At 34.3% G+C, this 24,888-nt stretch overlaps 1 pseudogene; it reads left to right on the top strand.

The window, feature by feature from the left end:
* The first annotated feature begins 6 nt into the window (after positions 1–6).
* Positions 7–5,606, top strand: LOC121392257 (annotated as a pseudogene).
* The last annotated feature ends 19,282 nt before the right edge of the window (positions 5,607–24,888 follow it).

Genomic DNA, 24,888 nt, shown 5'->3' with positions numbered 1-24,888 from the left:
TATGTTTATTTTAGTCCACAATTGATCGAAAAACATGCGCTATGCTATGTTAAGTGAACACAAAGACTTGATTGGACAACACGAGCTTTGGATGGAATCACTCTATTTTACATATTAAAATCCGGACACAGTGAAGCCCCCATTTACTAAAATGATAATACTCTCTCACCACACACACAGGGACAGAACTCGTATGAGTAAAAGCCAAGCTCCACAGATGGCTCGCTGACATTACTATCTTCATCAAAATTACCAATATGACTTACTATAGCGAATGTACTATAGCTATTTAATGTCATTATTCGTCGGTGTACTTCGCTGTCTTGAACTCCAACAAGTGGGCCGACAATAGTATTATGATAGTCATCATCCTATTACAGTTCCCCAAACATCCAAGTGAGTGATCATTAATACAGTACTGAGTGTCTGTTTTGTGCATCATATAATTAAACTATTCCAGTATTATTGTCAATAGTATCTATTGTATACTAAATGTCGCCAATGTCCCATTGCCTGGATATTGTGCATTTATACATTTTAATAATGTTAATATGACAAATGTTTTCTAATTGATCATACAGACATTTTAATACAAATCATACACTATTTTAACACTGATCATACACTCTGATCATGCACTTTTAAACACGATCATTACACTATTTTAACACTGATCATACACTATTAGACTTTAACACTTATCATATGTTATTTAACATTGATCATACATTATTTTAAACATTAATCATATATTATTTTAACATTGACATACTTTATTTAACACTGATCATACACTGTTTTAACACTGATATACATGCATGTAGTATAAATATTTATTGTGTTGCTTACATGAACTATCATTCTCTTATATATTTTAATATTATTGTTGTTTCTAGGATGGAATTATGGCCAGGCTATGTAAATTCAATCCACCAATTTGATGGTGGATTTTTATGTACTAGATGTGTCTCACACAACTACTTAGAATGGACACTGCACTAGATTTTTTGTAAGTTTAACTCTCAAAATTAGGACATTGAAATGTGAGCACTCACATGAAAAGTTCCAGCTGGCCTGCTTATCTAGGCATGTTCTTTTGAACTGGCAACAACCCTTGTACTGTATATAATAATAACATACCTACCCCCTCTGTAGCTATGAGCCTTTATTCCAAAAATCAAGACCGTTTCCAAGATGAAGCCCACAACGTCAATTAGTATGGGAACTATGTTTTAACCCGTTACAATAACCGGACTTACCGGATTGACGACATTGCCTGGGACAAAACCACCTCAGAGCCCACAGTTTATTGATCATACAGGAAAGGCTGTTTCTTTCATTGAATATTAACAAGTTAGTAATAAAGAATAATAATGCTATATACGGTCTCTTACTGTCCTAGAAAAGCATCATGGTCGGGAAATACAGGAGGGGGACAGAACAGCCTTTGCTTCTTCATCGACCCAAAAGACATAGGAGAATGCCCAATCAGAAGGGGCGTGGCTCTAAGGATGAAGGTTAATACTGATGAAGAAGTTAGTGTCTGGTTTCTTTATTTGTGGAGTTAATTTGTAATTATGTTGGAACCCGAAGAAGAAGTGGATCCTTTAGTACCTGAATGTGGGGTAGTATGACTGTCTTACTGATAATGCCACCGAAATGACTTCAAAGTGCTGAAGGTAATGAATAATATGGATTGCAGGGTGAATAAATGGATGCATGGATGAATAAATGATGATGCATGGGGAATAAATGGCTGGATGATAGATAAATGGATGTACAGATCTAATCAATCATCATCTTCGTAGGATTGGCTGTTCATACACGCATTACACCAAAACCAAAGAGAGGTAGCTATTAAGAAGTCATAAGAGCTGCTAAACTCCCAGTGATCAGGTAAAAATACTTATTCACTAGGAGTACTGTCTTCATTCTCTCTATTAGGCCAGAAAAGAGTTGGCGTCCTGGGGTCTTTCTCTTCAGCCTAATTTGCTACAAACGATGGGAAGACGTCTGAACCGGAGAGAATTTTCTTCAAGGACAATTCCTACTGTTGCTGGTTTAGATGCTGAGTGGATCGAGAGCTTGTCAAAGAACATGTTATCACAGCTGTAGCCTTGAAAACTATGGCCTGGTTAGTCTTTGCAAAACTTGACTCTTCCAAAGCTATGGACTTCATGTCTATGATGAAAAAAGTTGCCCACCCATGGGAATTGAAGGTAAGCCCCTCTTTCCAAACTAATTAAAATTTCACTTTATTTAGGTCAAAGATGAATATATTGTTGAGTTACCAAATGACAGAAATACGACACATTACATTAGAGCTATCAGAGAGCAAAATTAATTCTAAGCTTCACTAGTGGTCGTCATATTTCACACTTCTCTGTGACGATCGTTACTCTTCAGTATTAAAAAAAAACTATGCTGCATTCAGCGAGCCCATACCATCACAGGTACTCAATTTTAACTACTGACAAGTAAATTAAATAGTGAATATGTCAATCAAACATAATGGTGGACAAGTTAACAGACTAGTGATGATAATACTAATGTTAGTATAGCATTATATATTTATTTCAGGTAATCAATGCTAGGACTATTCACAGCAGCAAAAACTTCGTAGTGTCACGCAAAAAATTGCTCTACAAATCAATGTGAAATTAGGTGGAGAGTTATGGGCTGTTGAAATACCTGTAGTAAGTCATTTAAAAGGCTTTGAAGGAAGTTATTGATTTGTTTGTCTCTTCAGAAAAAATATCATGGTCATTGGCATTGATGTCTATCACGATAACTGCCCATGGAAAGAGGGTCTATTCTTGGATTTTGTCAACAGTACAAACAAGTGAGATATCAAATTCTACTTGTGACAAAAATGTCTATGATATATCCTGTTGTCTAGATATTTCACTCGCTGGTACTCGCGTGTTTCCATTCAAGACAAAAATCAAGAAATAGTGATGGTTTGGAAGTTGTGCTTTCAGTCAGCACTTCGAAATTATCATGAGGTGTGTATTAAATGTACAATTTAGTCTCTTATATAATTATATTAACTAACACAGCTAAATCAGTCATTACCAGAACGTATCATTGTATTTCGTGACGAGTTGGAGATTGGTCAGATGGGACTGTGGCTGAATTTGAAGTTCCTCAATTCAAGAGTTGTTTGTCAGAATGTTTGGTAAGAAATATATGTTGTTACAATACTTTTTATCCTCCTCTAGGTGAAGACTATAACCACACGTATGGCTGTTGTTGTAGTACAAAAAGGATCTCAAATCTCGTATGTTTGCTCAAGGTTCTCAAGGCTATGAGAATCCTTTCCGGGAACTAATCATGGACCATACCATCACAAGGAAAGGGATGGTGAGTCACTCACTAACTATTAACTAGTCTTCATTCTACTAAATACTATATTATTATGACATAATGTATCAATTATTATTATTCCCCCCTTCTCATAGGTATGACTTTTTCCTAGTTTTAGTCAACATGTTCGTCGTCGGGGTACTGTCACACCCACTCATTATAATGTAGTTTCTGATACATCGGGCTTGAAGCCTGATCACATGCAGAATGTATTTATTATTAGTATACAATGTTTTTATATTGATTCTTCTTAGATTACGCGTATAAACTAACACACATGTACTACAACTGGCCTGGTACAATTCGGTACCTGTCCTTGTCAAAGTAAGTGTTGTCTACTATATCGTCATTTGTCCTCTACTATGGATTCTCTTTCTCTCTCTCTCTCTCTCTCTCTCTCTAGTATGCTCACAAGTTAGCTTTTCTAGTTGGTCAGAGTCTACACAAAGAACCTAGTTAAAGATATTTCTGATCGTCTTTTTTTCCTTTGAGAAAATTATTTTCATTAACTTGGATTTCTCTGAAATCAACTTATTGTGGATCATTTATTCATCAAAAAGAGTATTTATATCACTTTCTCTCTAAGTATCTTACTCCTAAGTTAATAAGGATTATTTTAAAGTTTCTTCTTGTGTTATACATTTTTGCTGGCTTTGTTCCCACTACAAGTAGTTGAATTTCAGACATTTATTGATATCATTACAAACCAATCATTGACTCAGCAAATTTTATAATAATTTCAAACTGACCCTGTTTTTATAATTCCTCTCAATAGATGTTAATAATGTGAAGTCTAAACTCATTAAGAATTAGTAATGTTAACATTATTGATATCAACATGAGTGAGTTCACAACAAATTGATTGTTTGAACTAATTAGCAATTGGAAGACCAGTATATTGATGAAATTTTAAAAACATTTCAGTATGATTTCACCCAAGATTTGAAATAGTTTGAAGACTGTACTCTACTAACTCAGTCATACATGGATCTGTAGATGTCATTAGTATTTATGGCAATATCTTTTTTAAATATTTTTTAATTAATTAAAAAATTATATAATATTATCAACCTTATTAATTATTTCAATAGCTATAGTTTACTGATAATACTTCTGCAATTTAGATACGATCATCAATATTAAATTTAACAGTTATTTTATTTGTAATAGTTAGTATAACAGTATGATTTTACACGTTACATTCTCTACTACTTTGACAAACCTACATGGTGTCATAAAAGTTAAGGAGGAGCAAATGTAGTCAAATTAATTACTTGTTCTAATGTAGTTTGGTTGAGAGAATATGACTAATTCCAACTGTTTAGAATGCGCTTCATTTCTCTGAATATATTGGCCCAAGTGTTGAAAGGTGTGGCTGGAATCCAGTACATTAGTCCATTCTGAAATGTATTGTATATATATAGAGTAAAGTAGTTATAGAATTATTCACACTTGATGTGATTTCAATCTCTCAGATCCAGGAAAGGTCTTTTCTATAAAGTTTGATATCTCATTTTTTATATGGCTTCATTGACTTCAATTATATCATGATTATTGTCTCTTCCTTCATTTTCATTTTCAATTAGCACAGTTTCCAGTAGTACATCACTGATTTCTCTACTGTCATCATCCATTGTTACATATTCATTAGTAACAGCAGAGCATATTTTCACTTCTAAAGTATATCCATTACCATACCTACAACAAAAACCCATAACAGACAGTCTACATTGTCCAATGAAATAAACTGTGTCAGATAATATGAGTATTCACTAAAAAGTTGGGGGTTGACAGGTTTTCACTAATACCTGTTCTTTAACTCTTGTATGCTTCCTTGACATTGAATTTACCTTTCACTAATATTGCTACATGTGAGCAAAGTGCTTCACACTCCTCCATACTCAAAAACAGAAACAATTCACATGATTATAATCCAATAAATGGAGGTGTCCTTTTCCTCACACCTGTGTGAAGTAATCAATGATACTCCTCCTTCCTGGATGAGTTTCACATATGGTTGTCCATAAAAACTGGCGTGTAACTGGATCTACTCACTTGTGGGTTCATCTAACATTAACACTGGAGTATCACCAACCAATGCAACAGCAGTACACAGTTTTTCTCTTTGTTCCTCCACTAGTGACAAAAAATGTCAAATTTAAAGTAAACATGTTGTCATTGTTTACTGCTGGCCTTACTGTAGTTTCACACCTCTTATTTGCATGTTCTTGCAGACCTAGTCTGTTCAGAGCTAATGAGACTGTAGACTTAATTTGTTTCTCTGGTACACCCCTCCTCACTCGAGCAAATAGCGTGATCATTTCTTCTCCACTTAGTTTGCCTAGCAATGCATTCTCTTGTGGACAGTATCAATTTGTTGTTGAGCTTGTCTCAACTGGGTCCTCAGGTCCATATTGACAGATAGCTGCATGGCCCACTTGTAGGTTTATCTCTCCCGTGAGAATTTTTGAAAGTGGTTAGTTTTTCCTGCCCATTGACACCTAATAGACCAAAACATTCCCCTCTAGGGATTTCTAAGCTGATTCCATTCAAAGCTGCTCAATTTTTCCACATGGACTGGTCTTCTTGTATAAATCTAGTAAATATAAGTAAGAATATGTTTGCCATTATACATATTGTAATAAGATACCTTGACTAAATCTGATACCCACAATAGTTGGTTCTTCTTGAGGATGAGATGTTTTACCAATAACAATGGGACATTGGTGCTTTGTGGTAGAGCTGGAAGATTCTTTTTGTTGTGACCTGATCAAACCTTCTAAATCTTTCTATAGTAACTTGAGGACTAGTTCCTTCTGACAGTTCAGAAATAGTAGAGCTTATAGTTCCTTCAAGTGTTACATCTGTAGTTTCTTCTACCATAACAGGAATAGTACAAGTTATAGTTCTTCCCTTTGCTATAGTGGAGCTGTTGAAAGTTTTTTCTATAATTACTTGATCACTACAACTGACAGCTCCTTCTACTGTAATTTGATCAATAGAACTCAAAGTTCCTTCACTAGATGATGTTCCATTCCATTGTTGTTCTAGTATTACTTCAGTAGAGATTTCCACCAATGCTTTGTCAGTACTTTTTTCTTTGATAAAAATATGCAATTCCTGCTTTCATCAGTGGCTCCTTCCACTAATGTATCATCTTCAGTTCTTTCTTGCTCATTCAAACTTGCAGTTCCTTCAACATCGGTATTTCCTTCAGCATTGGTATTTTCTTCTACATCAGTATTTCCTTCTACAGTAGAAACAATTATTTCCTCCAACAATGCTTCTTTCATCTGTAGTTCCTTCTACTTCCACTTGGTCTACAGTTTCCTCTAATACTGTTGCTTGATTAGCAGATATGTTTGTTTCATCCATTATTCTGTAAAAATGGTAATTTCTTCCACTTGTATTTGATCAGAGTTTCTTTTTATTGTAAATTCATCAATAGAACTCATAGTTCCTTCCACTTCCACTTGATCTATAGCTCCTTCCACTTCCACTTGATCTATAGCTCCTTCCACTTCCACTTGATCTATAGCTTCTTCCATTTCCACTTGATTAGTACTGTTTGTCACTTTCACTTGATCTATAGCTCCTTCCACTTGATCAGCACTACTTGTAGTTTCTTCTTCCACTTCCACTTCTACTTGATCTATCAAACATGTAGTTTGAATTCCTTTCACTGCTATTTCATCAGTAGAACTTCCAGTTCCTGTCTCTAATATTTCAGCTTCTACTGGTAGTTGATCAATCTTTTTTTTCTTGATTAGTAGAACTTGTACATTCTGTCATTGCAAAAGTTTGAGTCTTTATCAATTGGATTCTATTTAGACATTGAGAAACAATAACTTTTCATGATCAGGTTGAACTTACCTGATCTGTGTCTTCAATTAATACTACCTTCATGATATCATCAGATGTATTTGTTGTCTTCTTCTTATTTCTTGTACAGCAATTTGTTTGAAACCATGCTTCATCTATACATCATAGATAATGACATTATTACTGATACAAGTATGTACCTCTAATATCACTATCATCATAAGAGTTATGACAGCCTCTATTACCAAGCTTATCAAATTAAGTCCCACTCCTGGTCTGAGCAGTTGAGTTCATTCTCTGTATATGAGACTTCTAATATCTGACATGCTCTATATTAAGAAAAGAGCATATGTATTTCATTGTGAAGTGCAGTCTTCATAGCGTGGGGCATCTGTCCTACTCACTGTAAAGTTTTTGCATCTTCGAGACAAGCTGCAGTCAATTGATGATGTTATACAAAGTACTGAGACCAGAAGACAACCTATACAATATAGTTCAGAATATCATAAAAATGAAGATACAATCATAATATTATATCTACTACTATGCTGATGTAGGCCAAACTCACGAATAAATGGATGAAAGAGGAAGGCATAATGAAAAGACATCTGCTAAGTTAGGATAGTTTCTCATGAACTAAGTAAACAATAGCTTGAAATAACTATGAAAAAAAATTTGTTATAAAATAAATAATTAAGATGCTTTTAATGACACATGTTCAAGATTGATGAGCCTTACAGGCATACATTGTATAATCAGTTTATATAGACTATAGACTTACTACAGCAGGACAGAAATAAAGTGTTTCCCATGATAGAAAAGGCATTAATGGATGTGAAAATAAGATAAGAGAAACAATAGTCCAATAGAATCCCTACCAAACAGACCTCAACCCTTTTTACAGAGATGACATAGCTTTAAATGATAATTCTATAACGTTATATTTTCAGCTTACCAGTAGCAAACAGATAATTAATAAATTCAAGCCATCATAACCAGGAATATGAAAAGCAGCAAACATAACGAGAGTTAGAGAAATGGGAAGTAATGCTGTAAATTGGTCCCAAAGGTAGTTACCCCAACCAATATGGTAATGGCCCATATACCACTAACATATAGAAGGTGCAAGACTACATCCAGAGAGAGAGAGAGAGAGAAGAGAGAGAGAGTTAATAAATTATAACACTAAATACTAACTTTGGATGCTCTTTCTTGAACAGGAAAAATAACAAAACTAGCAGTGAGAAAAGAGATTCCAAAGGAGACACAGAAGCTAATGGAAAATCCAAGATACTCTCTCTGTATGCTATTGACCTATAGCAGAATAGTTAAACAGATCTCTTATCTTACTTTACAGACTTACTTTACTCTTGATTCTTCTTGGTAGAGGATGTTATTAACTTTAATAGTAATGTCAGAGTTGTTGGCAAGCCTCCTCAAGTATGCAGTATAAAATGCATTCAGTACTGCAGGTAACATGTGATAAACCTACACATAATACTGTCACTAGATATAATAAAGCATTTGCAATATTTGGATACCTGATTACTGTACCAAATTGTCACTCCAATATATGGCTCTTTAACTGGATAACTGCTGACAACAAGAGCTGTGATTTCTCTGTTGATCTTTGGCAAGAATTCTGCTCCAAACAAGCTACAGCTAAACCATCAATTTCATAATCACACAGGAAGTTCTTCACACTGACATGAAGCAGTTCCATTACATGGAAAGTCATACAACTGAGAGCATACATCATATGATTTTGTTACATTTCCTATAGTGTCTGCAAGTACATCTTCAAGACAGACACAATGTATCAGCATATCAATTGATGTATTGAGTCTAAGTAAGTGTTAGCTACATGTGAGATAGTTGAACATGTCTCTAAAAGTGTCAATTGAGTTACATGTGGAATAAGGTGTATCTCTGTTGTGAAACACAATGCCACTTAAAAGTCGAGTAGAGAAAAACTTGACACTTTGGACCCTTCACTAAAATGTAGCAAGTGTTCTGCAACATAGCTATTCCAACTGTCCAGTGGACCTTGGAGTACAGACCACAATATCACCATCACTATCACCAGAGAACAAGAAGGAGGAGGAAGTTGTAAGATCACTTATCGATGTGAGTGGAACAGAGGGACAAAAATCAGAGTTAGAAATGTCACTACTTCTCAAGACTTCTTCATTCAAAGGATATGTACATGATGGGAGTATGAACAGCTCGAGCAGTACAACAACTGTTATAGAAATAAACAACAAATTAAGTTTTATAAATACTTCTTTAGCTGAATACATTACGATATTACATTCTCTAATATAAACAGCTCTCATTCATTTTATTATAAATAACAGATGTTTTGATAGTGTTTTGGTTGGAGAGAAGCACTAGTAATTAACTATAATTGGTTACATTTACTTAAGGCATTGAGGACAATGCTTGAAGCCAACTGGTTCACTAGTAGAACAGTTACCATAATAAATCAATTCTTTCTGGTGAGATAAGAGAGAGAGAAAGAAGAGAGAGAGAGAGAGAGAGCAGAAACTATACTGATTCAAGTATTATCACTCACTTGTGTTCTTGTAGCGCAAAACTTATCAAGTATTTGATAATGATAGTTACAGCATTTGCCCAAATTTGAATGATATTCAATAGAATCATAAATATTATAACATCATTTGTGATATTGTAAATGTGAGTAGCTCCAAACTCTCAGGTGAAATACCCTACAAGATATCAGATATATATATATGTGTGTGTGTGATATAGTTGAGTTGTAAATTACCTCCCAGTAAGAGTCTAATATTTCATTACTCCTTTGAGCCAAAAAAAGATTATGTTGTGAGACGGAGAGGACTTATCCAATGTGAGCGTTCGTAGTGGATCATCTACATTTACTTTAGGGAGTACAACCCTAATGTAAGACCTGATATACTAGAGAAAGAGGTATAATATACTGCCAAATAAAAGTTGGAGCATATCGCATTGCATGTTGTCTCCTCTTGACAAGTGTAGCCCCATATAATGTTGATAGAATAACGTGTACCCATTGTTAAATTCTTAGATTAAGAGGAGAGAGAAATAGAGAGGTTAGAGCTATCACTGATAGTACACATTATCATCAAAACCTGTAGCAAGAACTATACTGCTATGGTTATGGATAATTGTTTCCTTCAATTTGTTCATTTCAAAAGATCTATTACCATCACACCTACTGTACATGCAACAAATGATACATAAAATGATAAAAATGTGCCATTACTTTAATGTTGTTGTGTATGGTTAGATAAGGAGGATGTAGTAGTCATGCTCTTTTTCTTTCAGTAGTTGTTGTAAAAACATCTCTTAGGTTGTTAAAAGATATTCCATAAACACAACATTTAATGTTCTTTTATGTTCTAAATGTATAAAGCATTAATATAACTTTAATTTGTTTAATACCTTCAATAAATCAAAAAGAGAAGGGAACTGTGGATGTTGAAGAGAAGGGTAGAATAAAAGGTTGTTTCTGATGATGTATCAGACACCTTTTGAACTCCTCTGATCAATGTACTGATGACATTAGTTACATGATCTAACATCAAATGAGGGCTCTTTCACCATGTTAAATGGTACCCCACACCAAATCTGAAGAATGCAAATAGATAAACATACAATGATAGACAGTTTGTAACAGTGTTTACTTTTTTTTTAGATACAGTGAAGAGCCACTGCCAACAAACTTTACCTCTAGTCAGTATAACTACTCTATCTCCTAAAGCATCAGCTTCTTGCCTATAATAACTGACAAACTAGACAAACAATGGATTATTTACATTGAGTGCGTCGTGAGAACAAAGAGTCCTTCCTTTTTTAATACTCGCTAAGTACGTTCCAAGTACATAGCTGAGCACACGGATCCATTCCTGATGTTGGTTCATTCCATTACGACAACCTCAGGACCTCCCATAAGACACATAGCTATACTACATATAGTATAGTATACTTGCTTACTGACATATCTCTCTGACAATAACCTACTTCAACTTTCGTTTTATTCCACCCGATAAATTGACCAGCTTGCATATTTACTTGATTGTCCAGTTGAAGACCCTGGATTAATTTAGCTATATCATTTTGTAATGAATCTCCAGACAGACCCTAAGAATAGGCTCACAAAGTACTAATACACTATGTTCTAGTACCTTAATCCATCCAATAAGTTTTAAATGCTCACGTACAGTGAGTTGATTAAGAGCACATTATGTTGAGGACAAGTACTCACACTACATCTGGTATTACTTGCTCTATCACTAGTATTCAGTCCATTGATAAAAATGTTACCTGAAGTCTGTTCAATGAGACCTATAAAATATTTATTTGATTCGATATCTTCACTCTCAGCCTTGTGTATTTTTGCTATGAACTATTGTACCTGTTATCATAGATAGTATGGTAGTTTTTCCTGCACCATTATGTCCCAATAATACAGTGATGTGTCCTGTATACATATTTATTGAGACATTACTTACTGCTATGATTGACTTATTTTGTCTACACTATAGATAGAGGCATGACTGATTGTAATTCTATTAGCATACTGTCTTACTCTCTTGTAGACTTTTGTGATATTTTCCACTACTATTCCTGCTGGTATGTCTTGAGGTTCTTCTTCATTGGAAGACTGAGATGTATCAGATGTATCAGGAGAGGATACTGTTAACTCTATCTGATGTAAAGAGTCAATAAGATAAGAATGTGTGTGTCTGCATACACGTGTGTGTGTGTGTGTGTGTGTGTGTGTGTGTGTGTGATTCCATACTTCATTTTCTCTTTGCTTTAAGTCAAATAAGCACACTAGTCCATCAAACCATTTAGTTAGACGACTATATCTCATTCTCAAATACTCAATAATTCTGTAATATTTAACATAATTAATATAATACTCGTGGTAACTGTATACCTTGACAATATAAAGTACAATATAATATCTCCTGTTACCATGGCAATGATTATAGCAATATTAAGTGGATCATCCACTGTAAATGGAGTCAATATAGTGTTCCAGTGTAGACCGGAATGTTGGATCTCTAGATTGACAATGAGATTTAAGACCAAGGGCAATACAAGTCGCTGGTAAAATAACACGATACAATTTTAATAACTCTATTAAAAATGTACAAGTTTAAAAGAAAATTTATAAATGGTGTGTGGGTGTGTGTGTGTGTGTGTTGTGTGTGTGTGTGTGTGTGTATGTGTGCGTGTGTATGTGTGTGTGTGTGTGTGTGTGTGTGTGTGTGTGTGTGTGTGTGTGTGTGTTGTGTGTGTGTGTGTGTGTACTTACAATGGTACTTGTCTCAACCGATAAGCCATAAACATATAAGGTACATATGATAAGGCATAGCAGATAAAGGCACACATCATGGCTGTTTTGGTTGAAGTAAAACAGGCGCTATATATAACAAAAAAGGAGATAAAATAATAGCTAGATACAGCACTAATAATTATGTGCTTTAATTTATATACTACTTGACTTACAACTTACCTTAAAAAGAAACCAAATGACAATATTAAGATAATAGACAACAATATGTATAGAAATATTGAAGTGTAAAGACTACCACCATAGATCAAACCAAACCTATAATATTATACAAGCAATACAATTTAGTTCTAGTAGAGTTTAATAAATATTCTCTATTAATACTAATATATTTTATAATTGTGTTTTAATTAGAATTGTAATGATAAAAACATACTATCTTGTATATACGGCACAAAAAACAAGGACTGACCTTTAACAATAGAGATACTAAACACACTGGTAGAAGGAGGAGGATAAACTCACTTAAGTACCAACTAATCCAGAGAGAAGGTGGACTAAGTCCCATAATATATAGGTACTTTCTCATACCACTTTCTCTCTCTAATACTAACTCCTAAAGATCAAGTATGGATTACATTAGATATAGTTGGTTTCTTTTACCTTAACAAACAAACCAAGTGAGTAAATAAACAGACATCAAGATAACGAGAGGTAGAAATAACTAGATTCACAACTAGCTCAAAGTCATCAATAGAATATGGAGGATAAGGAAATTGCTGTGTGACAATAAAGGATACACTAAACTACTTATGTCCTTACTGTACTTACTCTCACAGCGATTGGAATGTCTATCTCCATACCAGTTTTCCATTTAATGATAGCTTTATCAACTATAGTTCTCCCAAATGTACAAACCCTTCACTAAGATAAGGACTAACACAATATGTTAAAAATTGTAAATCACCAATCAATACTTACTTAAATTTTAGCACTGGTCTGTTGGGCAGTGATAAAGGTAGTGTGAATTTAGTATATACCATGTACTCTCTGACGTCTCATGTCTTAATCTAATAGTATACTCTATTGTACTGTCATTGAGACTATTAAAAATAAGTGCTATATAGGGGAACAAAGGGAGCATTAGTCTAGTTACAATTATTAAAAACTTTAAATACTGATATTGTAAATGTATTTGAAGTACCAATAGCTCATTGTTCCTACAGTGTATTGTTAGCAGTACATGAAACCTATCATGAAGACACCTCTATATGGAGGACAGTGTTCACTATAGAAGTGAGTTCACTATGTTAAATTTACTATTAAAAGTCTATTCTAACTAAGCAGCAGGTTTGATAAAAAAGATTATATGTATAAACCAACCCAGCTATTAGATGTAGTGTAGTATGTGTCATCATTACCTGCTCCATCAATAAAACAACCATAACTTCTTAAGTTGTCTTCATTTCTTATTATTCCAACAATTTCTGACTCACTATTTCTTCCTATCATAACACCTCCGCTGCTACTTAACAAAGACTGGATAATTCCAACCAATTTCTGTCGCTGTAACAGAACAGAACTCAGAAGTATTGTCATCAGCTGTATACCTTCATATGTCATGGGTGTGTAATATATCTTGTAGTTAGTTGTGAAAGGTATAGTGAGTGTGATCTGATTCAAAGGTCATAAAACAGTGCTCTTCTGGCATAAATAATACCACTCTGGTATATAGAAGCGAGGAAATGAATTATAAAAACAAGTAAAACAGGATGGGTGGTACTATTATTATTATTATTATTATAACTGTACTCTGTGTTGTGTCCAATTTGTACAAGTGTTACCTTAATACAACAAGAACTAGCAATGACAGAGGAGGAATGAGCCATTCCAACAGAACGGTCCAAGGTCTTCTCATCTAAACAAAAAACAACAACAAAATACATACAAACATACATACAAAACATACATACAAATATACATACAAACATACATACAAATATACATACAAACATACATACAAACATACATACAAACATACATACAAACATACATACAAACATACATACAAATACCAGTATACAATAGAACTATTCTATTAATATATCATCATGACTAAGATTTCTGAGACTGTACTTACTTTCAATAGTGAGTTCTTCCAGAGCAGGACCCCTACATGTCTCAACAAATTAAAGACCATACTCATTACAGCTCTAGTAACTTGTTGTAGGATCAGTAATATATTAAATATAGAATTTCCTTTGGAAGCCTTTTCATATATAGGTACAACCCTTAACATAAATAATAAAAGTTATATAATTTGATAGGATGAAAAATATTCACAATTAATAAATTTAATCATGTGTCAAACAAAAACAAATGCTATATTATTATTTTATGATATAATACATACTAGATTATTATAAAGACTTAACTCATCACGTGAAACAGAAGTTTAGTTATCAATAATAATAATAGATCCCAACAAAGATAATACATTATATTATAGCTTATAACATCCAGGTCCTAGACAAAGTGGCAAAAAATACAGGTGCTCTGATAGATTTAAAGGAAAACAAGACACTTAGCACCCTGATCCACAGTGAATCATAGACAACAGACAATGCGTGAATTAGAATTTATTTGTTTCTAAAAACAAGTGATGTCATTAAAGTAAACATGGCAAAATTAATATATCTATAAAATCAAATCCAAAATGGGTACAATTACTAGTGGTCAGTTTTTTAGGTTATATATTTGATGAAGGGAGGAGAGGGAAGAATCATCTAGTGACATCAGCAGACACGTAAGTGTGTGTTAAGAAATAAAGCAAGCAATGCCACAAGGACTACTGCTGTAATATCCATCTTGAGTATGTAACTACTACTACAAAGCTTTGGGTAGCTCGACTTTACACTCCATAAAATCGCATGACGAAGTCAGGAATGCGATCTCGAAAGGGGGCTCCCCTCTATGTTAAATAAATTCTGACAACAACAGCCCAGAGCAGATTTAGCATCGTTAAATGGCAGTTTTACAGGAATCACGAGCACAAAACATCTCTGGAGAAACACAATAGATTTTTAATTTATATTTGCTCACGTCTCCTGATTCCATTTTTTGCAGCCCCTTAACAATACAATAATCCCTCCATCTTTTGAACAATAAAACACTTTGTAGAGGAATAGTTGATGTAGGTGCTTCATCAGCACACCGGCACAGGCTGTGTAGTATGATATAATAATCTGCATGCAATCGTTGGGACAATAGCTCTCTAAAAACCCTTTCTTCAGTAAATCTTGATTTGCCCTTGTTGTTAACAAGTTTATCATCAGATGAACCAGTTTATCTATATATTCAATGAGTTCAATGATATTTAAACAAGTTTGAATCACTTCGAAATCGCCATTAGAAGATGGCCAAGTAGTCATATTGTCTCTAATGAAAAAAAAAGAATCATGTAATTATAAGTCATAAATAATGCTCACTGTATCCTTGTTGTGCAAGCTTTTTGGTGTTATCCCATAGAGTTCTATAGCCTCATCAATTGGAATGTTTTGTTAACCAAAGCATTAGCACAACATTGCAAATAAATGTCTGATGTTGCTTTTCTTGAGTCACATATTGGTGGACACCACTTTCGAATGCATTCTTTGTCCACCTCCTCAATTACACGTTGATTACTGCTCATAATTAATTGCTGAGTACAGTAACCTCTCCTTGTTTTTTTACACAGTGTTGATCAGCATAAAGATTGGCATTGCAAAACATCATGAATAACATTTTTCCAATATTTTTCCAGAGGTGGGAGGCAAGCTTCAGTACAAAACTCTGACAAAGCATTTTCAATGTTGCCCTGATCATGATAATTGTAAATGTCATCAAGAGCAGTAATACATTGTTGGGAATAGTTTGGAAGCCGAGGACAGACATTGTTGATTCCCCAATGAATTGTTGTAGGTGATCAGGGGAGATCTGAGAAGAAAGATCCGAGATCCTAAGGCTTGAGAAAGAAGACAAACCTGTAAACAACTGAGAAATAGATACATGTTGCTTCTCTCTTTTGAGGAAGATCACGATTGCACTGGATAAAATTGAGATCAATTTGAACACCTGCACCAGAGAGAGGACTTGTTGTTGACATCATTTTGACATTACTACAAGCCATGCACAATGTGCTAGAATCCAACCCCCCTTATGATCATGGAGCACAAGACTCCTCTGAAAGTATATAAGATCATGTACTTCAACCATAAAACAATTGCTGGCAGTATTTCCTTTGACATTAGTTGAATATGCAACTTGAAAGAGTTGTTGAGACATATTCTAGTATTGAACAAAGGATGTTACTAAATAAAGCTCAGGTCTATTTGTTCTGAGGGGGAAACAGGTTACAATATTTATTAATTATAATTTTCCCATGGGGAATCCCATCAAGTTTGCTCAGCAGCTTCTCAAGGGGAATCCCATCCTACTATTTTTATTTAGACAATAAGATGAAGGTTCTCTTTTTCATTGTGTGTGCTGTTTCTTCATCAATGCTCCACTGCAATCAATCTTTGTCCTAGTTGTGGAAATAGTATTTACTGGCCTTCAAGATTGTCCAAGTGTAGCAGCCATTGGAATGAATCCCACTGTCTGCCTAACTCACAATCCTACAATGACTCCCTTCAAGAACAGTTGTGTTTAACTCCTACCTGTATAGAACCTTTGGTTGATTGCTATCAAAGCATTGTTCAGAGCAAATGGCAGCCTTCTTGAAAGATGTGTGCTGTGTGGCAGAAACAACGGAAGGAAATCTCTGTTTGGAATCTATTTGCTGAGCAAGTAATGAGTGGGTCTATCATGTGTAATAGTTGTTATCAATTAAGTATGTGTACCCTACTTGTAAGATGACGGTACAGAGTATTATAGATAAGTTAGGATGGTTGTGCAGCATTGTTTCTCACAATACCAATCTTCCCATTCAATAATACAATAGTGCAAACAGCAGTTTTTTTAATGATTGTAATGTAATCATTGGGAGAAAAATGTACAGGTCTGGGTGAAAGTACAATGTCAGCCACACACACTCATCTTCACCTTCACACTTCTCTTCCTCTTTTTCCTCCATCCCAACTCTTCACCTTCACCTCTCTTTTTTTCCTCCATCATCTTCACCTTCCCCTTCCCCTTAACCTCCCTAACTTTCAACACACCCGCCTTCACCGATAGGAACTCCATCCCCTACACAAACTCCTACTGGTTCTGGATCAACATTCAAAGCTAATGTTGTGTTGTCTTTATGACAACATTTGTAGTATTACTTGCAAGTTTAGGATAATTTGATATACATACTAGTAAATGTATAAAATAGTATGTGTGTTGATAACTTGATATACCTATAAATTAGTAAAAAGTAGTAATGTTTCTATTGTTTTTGTATTATATCTGTGGCCAATATAGTTTTAGAGTAGAGTGACCAATTTTGTGAATAGTAGTATAATAGCTATATGGAGTATACTCCTACATAAACTGTGTTTGATTAAAATATTATTATAAAATCTAATCATCTTTGAAATAAAGTACTACTTTCCTTTAATCACTGTCAAATTTGATACTGTTCACTTGTGTGTCAATTGCACCACCTCGATATGTACCACGTTTCTTTTTTTAGTTTTTCATGACGAAACTTTTACCTTGAGAACAACAAATTCATATCTCAATAACATCTACATGTCATTTACATGTTTATACAAGTAAATGACATAACCATGTAGTGATGTTACATCTCCCACTTACTACATGTGAGAGCCATGCATTGCAAAATAAACAGATAATACTCATAGTGGTCAGATCAAAAGGAGAAGATGAAACAACTGGCATTTACATGAGAACTACTCTCACCTTTAGTAACCTCAGATCTTTGTTAGCTTTCTCTCCCCAGGAACCTTTGGCACCTTTCGTAATTTTGATATTAAACTTAGTAATTTTTGAAATTTATTTACTTTAGCTTCAAAGAGTTATCAGTTAATTTAGGATTGATATCAACATTGTCATCAACACGACGGAAAGGTGTGGTCTGATCTTTTGTTTTTCTCTGTTTATTTTTTCTTAGAAGCAACTGGAAATGTTTGAGGGCGTGTCTTGACTTCTATCTTATGAGAAGTGGGAGTGGCTTTCGTATCACTCCTTTCCTCTTCATTTTCAGAAGATTGATAAAGATGAATCAGATTTTTGAACAGCTTTTCACAATCCTTGATTATTTTAGAACTCTGTGAGGACTTAGAATTTGATGCTTTGTTTCGTTCTCTTTATCAGAGTCTTCATCTGAACTACTAAAACTAGAGTCTTCAGAGTCAGCAGCTGTAGTAGGTTTGGATGAGACATTAGCACTGAAACTAAAGTACCAGCTGGTATTTATAAACTATACTACCATCAATTGTATTTACTTTTAGTTGATTTAAGTGACTTTGTTGCTTCCTCACTTGATACATCTTCTTCACTCTCACTTGACGATTGTTTTACCTGATGGTTTAATGTCCACTCATTATCACTAGAACTTGTAGACTCTATATATTAAATAATGCACTCTACCATATAATTATTAAATAAAGTATACCATTAGTTGGTTGTACAGTTTTTAGAAGTATCATCAATACCAACTTTGACTTTAGTTTTTAGCTAACAAAACACGTAAGATATGACACTACAATTTACAATAATGTCTCATATACCTTTGATAGGTTCAGATTTGATTGGTTGTTTTGTTTCTTCTTCTTCACTGTCACTCGAAGGAGGAGGACTTTTTAGTACTTATTGCTATAGAATGTGATCACTAAATCCCATACCTCAAATAATGATCATACTTTTTTTGATAGATTTTAGTCTGTTCTTTAGTAAATAGACTCTTCATTACTATCGCTAATCACTTGAAGAGAACTGGAAGATGATTTTTTAATTTTAACTAACAATAAGTCAAATTGATATGATTAATTTAATTATCTAGCCTCAAGACAACAATACCTTTTAGATTTAGCTTTGGTAATGATAGATTGTTTAGTTTCTTCTTCCCCTCACTATCACTTGAAGAAGAGGATGATTTCTTACTTTTAGCTAGAGAGTACGAGATATAATCACTTTAGTTTATATAACAACATAGACCTTTGATTGGTTTTTTGATTTTATTTTGGATTGAAGTATTAGATTGTTTAGTTTCTTCTTCCTCACTGTCACTTGATGATGAACTAGAGGAAGACTCTTTAGTTATACCTACAAGTAAGAGATATTGATAACTTGATTTATTTATCATTTATTATGTCAATATAACAAGCTACTTTTTGATTGGTATGGATTTTGTTTTGCTAGTTTGTAGACTGTTTAGGTTCTTCTTCATCACTATCACTGTCCACTTAAGAGCTAGGCAAATGTTAGAGTGGTTGGTTTTTCTTTTTAGTCCCTTCTTTTTAGCTAAGAACAAGTAATAAACACATATTTGGTATTGTCATACTTACTGAGGGAATCTTTGTTTTTGGCTTGTTAACACTTTCTACTGAGTTAAATATACTAACAAATAATGATGTAATCAAAAATATCTTTACGTATTGGAGTAAGAGATGAGAGACTACTTTGGCCGTTGGTAAGTCCTTTTTTGTTTTTTCTTTTTTACCTGCTCAGGTTCTTTGGATGATTTAGTCTTTTTGAATTTCATGTCAGAATTTGTTCTAATACCTTTGTCTTCTGGACAAAGAACTATTGTCTCTCTTAGTACTATCCTTGGATGCCTTCGAAACTCCCTTTTTGTTTGGTTCAATCTCCATCTCACTTCTGAAGAAGACAAATGTGGTTCTTCTTTATTAGATTTTATGAATGATTTTCCTTTCTTGGGTGATGCTCCTGAGGGTGTTCTGGTTTAATTTTTTTTTCTTCCTTTGATTTATTTTTGTCTTTTTTTGATGTAACAGAAAACTTCAGCTTTCTTCTTCTTTTCCTTGACCTCACTATCTGACCTTTTTCATCAATCTCTTGGCCTTTGGTTCATCATCATCATCTATTTCTGAAGCTGATCGTTTAGCACTAATTATTACCAGAGTAACATAAATCCTTTAAATAATAATGTTCACTTACCCTATCTTGTAATGTTCATAAAACTCATAAGACCTGCTCCTTCAAATGTACAAGGTGCCTAGAATAGAAAAGACCAGAGAACATATAAATATGTTTGTAATAGTTATATTCTAATACACAACATTGTGTGAATGAGGTTGTTTTTTCTACTAACAAGATTGGACTCTTTAATAAAGCTTTTGCTGTCGGTCTCTAAGCCCATTGTCTTTGAGATATGAGTAGAACAAAGGCTACAGATCTGATGGTACCACAGTCTCTCAGATGAGGCCATGCTTTAGAACTATAAACTACTACACGTGGCTTTAAGAAAGTAGACTGAAATAACGCCATTGAACGGTTTTTCTATCACATGACATCCACGGAGCCTTTACTCCCACCCCTGTAAACAAGCTGGCTGAACATCATGAAATAAAATAGACCACACAAATTCACGATTTTCTCAGAAATTTTACAGTACAATCGTTGTTAGATTGATGTTTGTTTCTCACTTTGTGCGTGAGAGTGACTAACAGACTAGCTACCTTTACTGATCATTTATCGAAAACTACTCGTCCCTCGTCTGCTACTACCTTTGCAGATCTCTCGGCGTTCGTCTCGACATATCTAGTTTTTGTTCAACAGCTTGATGCAGAAACCACGACCACCACTATCGGTAGTAATAACAATAGTGGATGAGAAAACTCAACCAGCAATCGATCTCATTTTAATCACGTTGTCAGAAGATCGGAGTAAAACGAGTCATAATTGATGGAAAACGTTTAGCTGGAAAGGTAGTTCATTTGATCTAGTTTCCAACAATCAATTCATATGATTTATGTTAAAGATTCATGGAGAAATAGCATCAGAGGTGCATGATATCAATCCATCAGAGTAATCGTCCTCCAAATCCGGACTGTAGTACTTGTTGGTGAGGACCCAGCATCTAAAACATATATGTACGAAATAAGAGCCAATCAGCTATCAAAGTGGGAATGACTGGGAATGTTATTAATCTACCAGCTTCCATTACACAGGTAGGTAGAATATCTGTAGGCTACTATGTATGTACAGATATGTGTCAATAGTCATAACAGGAAGGGTAGACATGTTTTTGATCATGATATATGGGTGTCCCAATAGACAAATGTATAAATATCTTCTAGTGTAAGAACATGACAGCTGCATTGATGTATTAACACTATGCAGTATTTCTCTTTCTTCTCTCTCTATCGCTGCCCTCTATCTCTCCCCTCTAGTGGAGTTTGACTGGAACTAATAGATCAACTTAACAAAGACATTGATGTCGATGGTCTTCTTGTACAATAACTTCCATTACCTGGTCATATTGATTGAGAAGGACAATCTGTCAGGCGTGGGATCAATGGAAAGATTAGAGGATTCCATTTAAATAATGTAGGTGAGTATAATGAATGACCTAGTAAATGGAGTAATGGGCTTGGCAAGTTATACACTGTGTCATCATTCTTTCTATCATCCTACATACATTTCGTTTAACACATTCACATTTGTTCTTACATCACTAAGAAGAACAATCGGTCATATATTATATGTTGTAGAAAGAGAATAGAGTAGTTGAATACTAATGTACTAGTACATTCCTCCTATTATAGGTCGCTGCTACTGTCTCGTAAACCAGCTTCATTCGCAGCCCCACACCATTGGGTTTTAGAGATCTTAAAACGATGTCATTGTTGATACATTTGGGTTAAAACTGCATGCATTGTTGGTCGATCTAAGAATATTGGTAAGTGTAAACAAAAGACTATTGACAGCACATTAGACTATAATAACTGTGTTTTATAATATGACTCATTCATTGAATTAATACAATTAGGTTTTACATTGTCAGCACTATTACACTCTGATGGCTATGAGTTGTGTAACCCCTCCAATGATTGGTGCAGAGCTGTACTACTATTACTTGTCACCGTATACTCCACCTGATGAACTAAAGAGGTTGACTCAACAAGCTGACCATTGTTATCACAGCTACTGGTAAGTGTTAGAAGTCTAAAACTGTTAATCCATTCTTGTTTGACAGTAAACCGGGTTATATACGTGGGAACATGGATCAAGAAGGAAGCTACCAATTATTGATATTGGTATGTGTGACATGTATATAAAGGACATTTAATGTTTACATGACCAAAGAAAGTCATGATGTCATCAAATCACTCTCTTCAAAAGGTATCACAAGAGTCTATGATGACAAAGGCAAGTCAAAGCTTGTGGGCATATGTAGACTTTGCTGAAGTCGCTGATGTTGCCTCTCTAATAACCCCCTTACCAGAGGGGTTGGTCCCAATGACAGTTGCCATGGTGCTACAAAATACAAATGATGCAGCTAAAAAGATTTTACCAATACACAGCAAGTTGAAACCCAGTTTGGCATGCGCAACGATAAACTCGAAGATTAAAGTATCCAATTTTTATTTGGTAGTCTCATTGTATTTTATTTTTGTTTCATTAAGTATGTACATGTAATGTATCATAAAACAACTGATGTATATTGTGTGATTATCAACAGCTGCTATTGTATTATAGTATTGTAGGTTATCACAGCTGCTATTGTATTATATATTGTATGTTATCAACAGCTGCTATTGTATTATATATTGCATGTTATTTCCCCACCAAAACTCTTACACTATTGTATATAATAATAATAATTATGGTGTAATCATTTATTTATTTGTTTTTGTACAGTCTATGGACACATTCTATATAATATATATATATATATATTATCTTATAAGTCGAAAAGTTGATGTGGAATATCACATAAAGACTGGATCATTTTTGAATTTCTTATAGTGATAGAGACTCTTTAATATCTAGTAATACAAAAGATTACTAAACTAAAATTAAAACATTGAATAAAATACAATACAGATATTCTAGTATATTATTAAAATAACTGATACATAAAATTTGATATACATACTTTCTTCATCACAAGCAGCTCTGACTTTTGTTTTTCTTTTCTTTAACACAAACAAATCTTCCTTGGTCATCACAAGTTGTCCCTTTTCTCTAACTTTAAAGAGTAGGGGACACGGTCTTTTCTTTTCTCTCTTTTCATCATCACAACTTCTTCTATGCTACCTTTAGTTTCTCATTGAAGATAAATAGATTCACTATTATTAACAAAATTGATCTATATATAACTCTGTTCACTAACCATCAGTTGATGTTGTCCTGTCCTTTATCATCAGCATACCATCAGACAAGAGGGTGGAGTCAAGTGGTGGAGTAGTTGAGCAATAATATCAGTTCGATATTAGAGGGGGGGGGGGGGGGGGCAGTAGCATCAGCTATGTCCCTTTTCATACTTGAGATAGAATATCTCTATAAAATACTACCTACATTGCACATTGAATGTAGGTTATTTAGTATGTTTATTATCATTTACCTCTTGTTTCTAATGCATATTGACTGCTATCTGAATTAGGACTTATAAAGCATGTATTTAACTTCCACTGGGAAAGTGCTACAGGAGAGGGAGAGAGGTGTGTGTGTGACGATGGACTGGACAGAACTTACCTGTGATATAATTTAAGTCTCCTCGTAATGTTTGTATTCTGCTAAAATGGTCTCCCTAACATATAGCAAAGAGACACACATCCAGTATGTATTACATTATCATATACTAACTTTTGTCTTTTCATCTGATAATGTCTTGATTTGGTACAGAGAGATTTGAGTCGACGTTTTAGTTTTTCTTTTCTCTGTTTAAACATTTATCTGATCATAACAATGTGAAACTATCTTACCAAAGAACTTGACATTTGTATCTTTTGTTGATTTCTCTCTCTCTGTTGGTCTTCTCTCTCTCACCAATCCCTCTACTAACATATCTACACTCTCTGCTTAGATGTCTTACAGTCTCTGGTAGATCCTCCTGTAATAAAGTCAGTAAGTACCATCTATCTAGTAGTAATAGTGTGGTCTTACTCTAGAGAAAGACGACGTGTGTCACGTAGTTGCTGGTCTAATAGAGCGCTTTCTTCTCTCTTATGGACAGATTCATGACCATTTTGACCACGTGGTTGATGTGTAGGAGGAGACTAGACCAGTATAAATGGAGGCGTCCGTAGAACAATGAGACTAGTGCTACCTCTATTTTAAGAACAACATTATCTACACTCTATGATGTTATTTACTTCACCTAATGAAAGTTAGCTTAAAGTTATATTCTGAGAAGATTCTATCTGATGAAGAATATGAAAATTTGAGTCTACCCAAGTGTCGTATGAGAAACTGAAGAGAGCTATTTTGAGTGCTGTACG

The sequence above is a fragment of the Gigantopelta aegis genome, unplaced genomic scaffold (assembly GCF_016097555.1).
Source record: "Gigantopelta aegis isolate Gae_Host unplaced genomic scaffold, Gae_host_genome ctg3587_pilon_pilon, whole genome shotgun sequence".
In the NCBI taxonomy this organism is placed as follows: domain Eukaryota; kingdom Metazoa; phylum Mollusca; class Gastropoda; order Neomphalida; family Peltospiridae; genus Gigantopelta; species Gigantopelta aegis.
The sequence above is the reverse complement of the archived record's forward strand: the minus strand, read 5'-3'. Positions and strand labels throughout refer to the sequence as shown.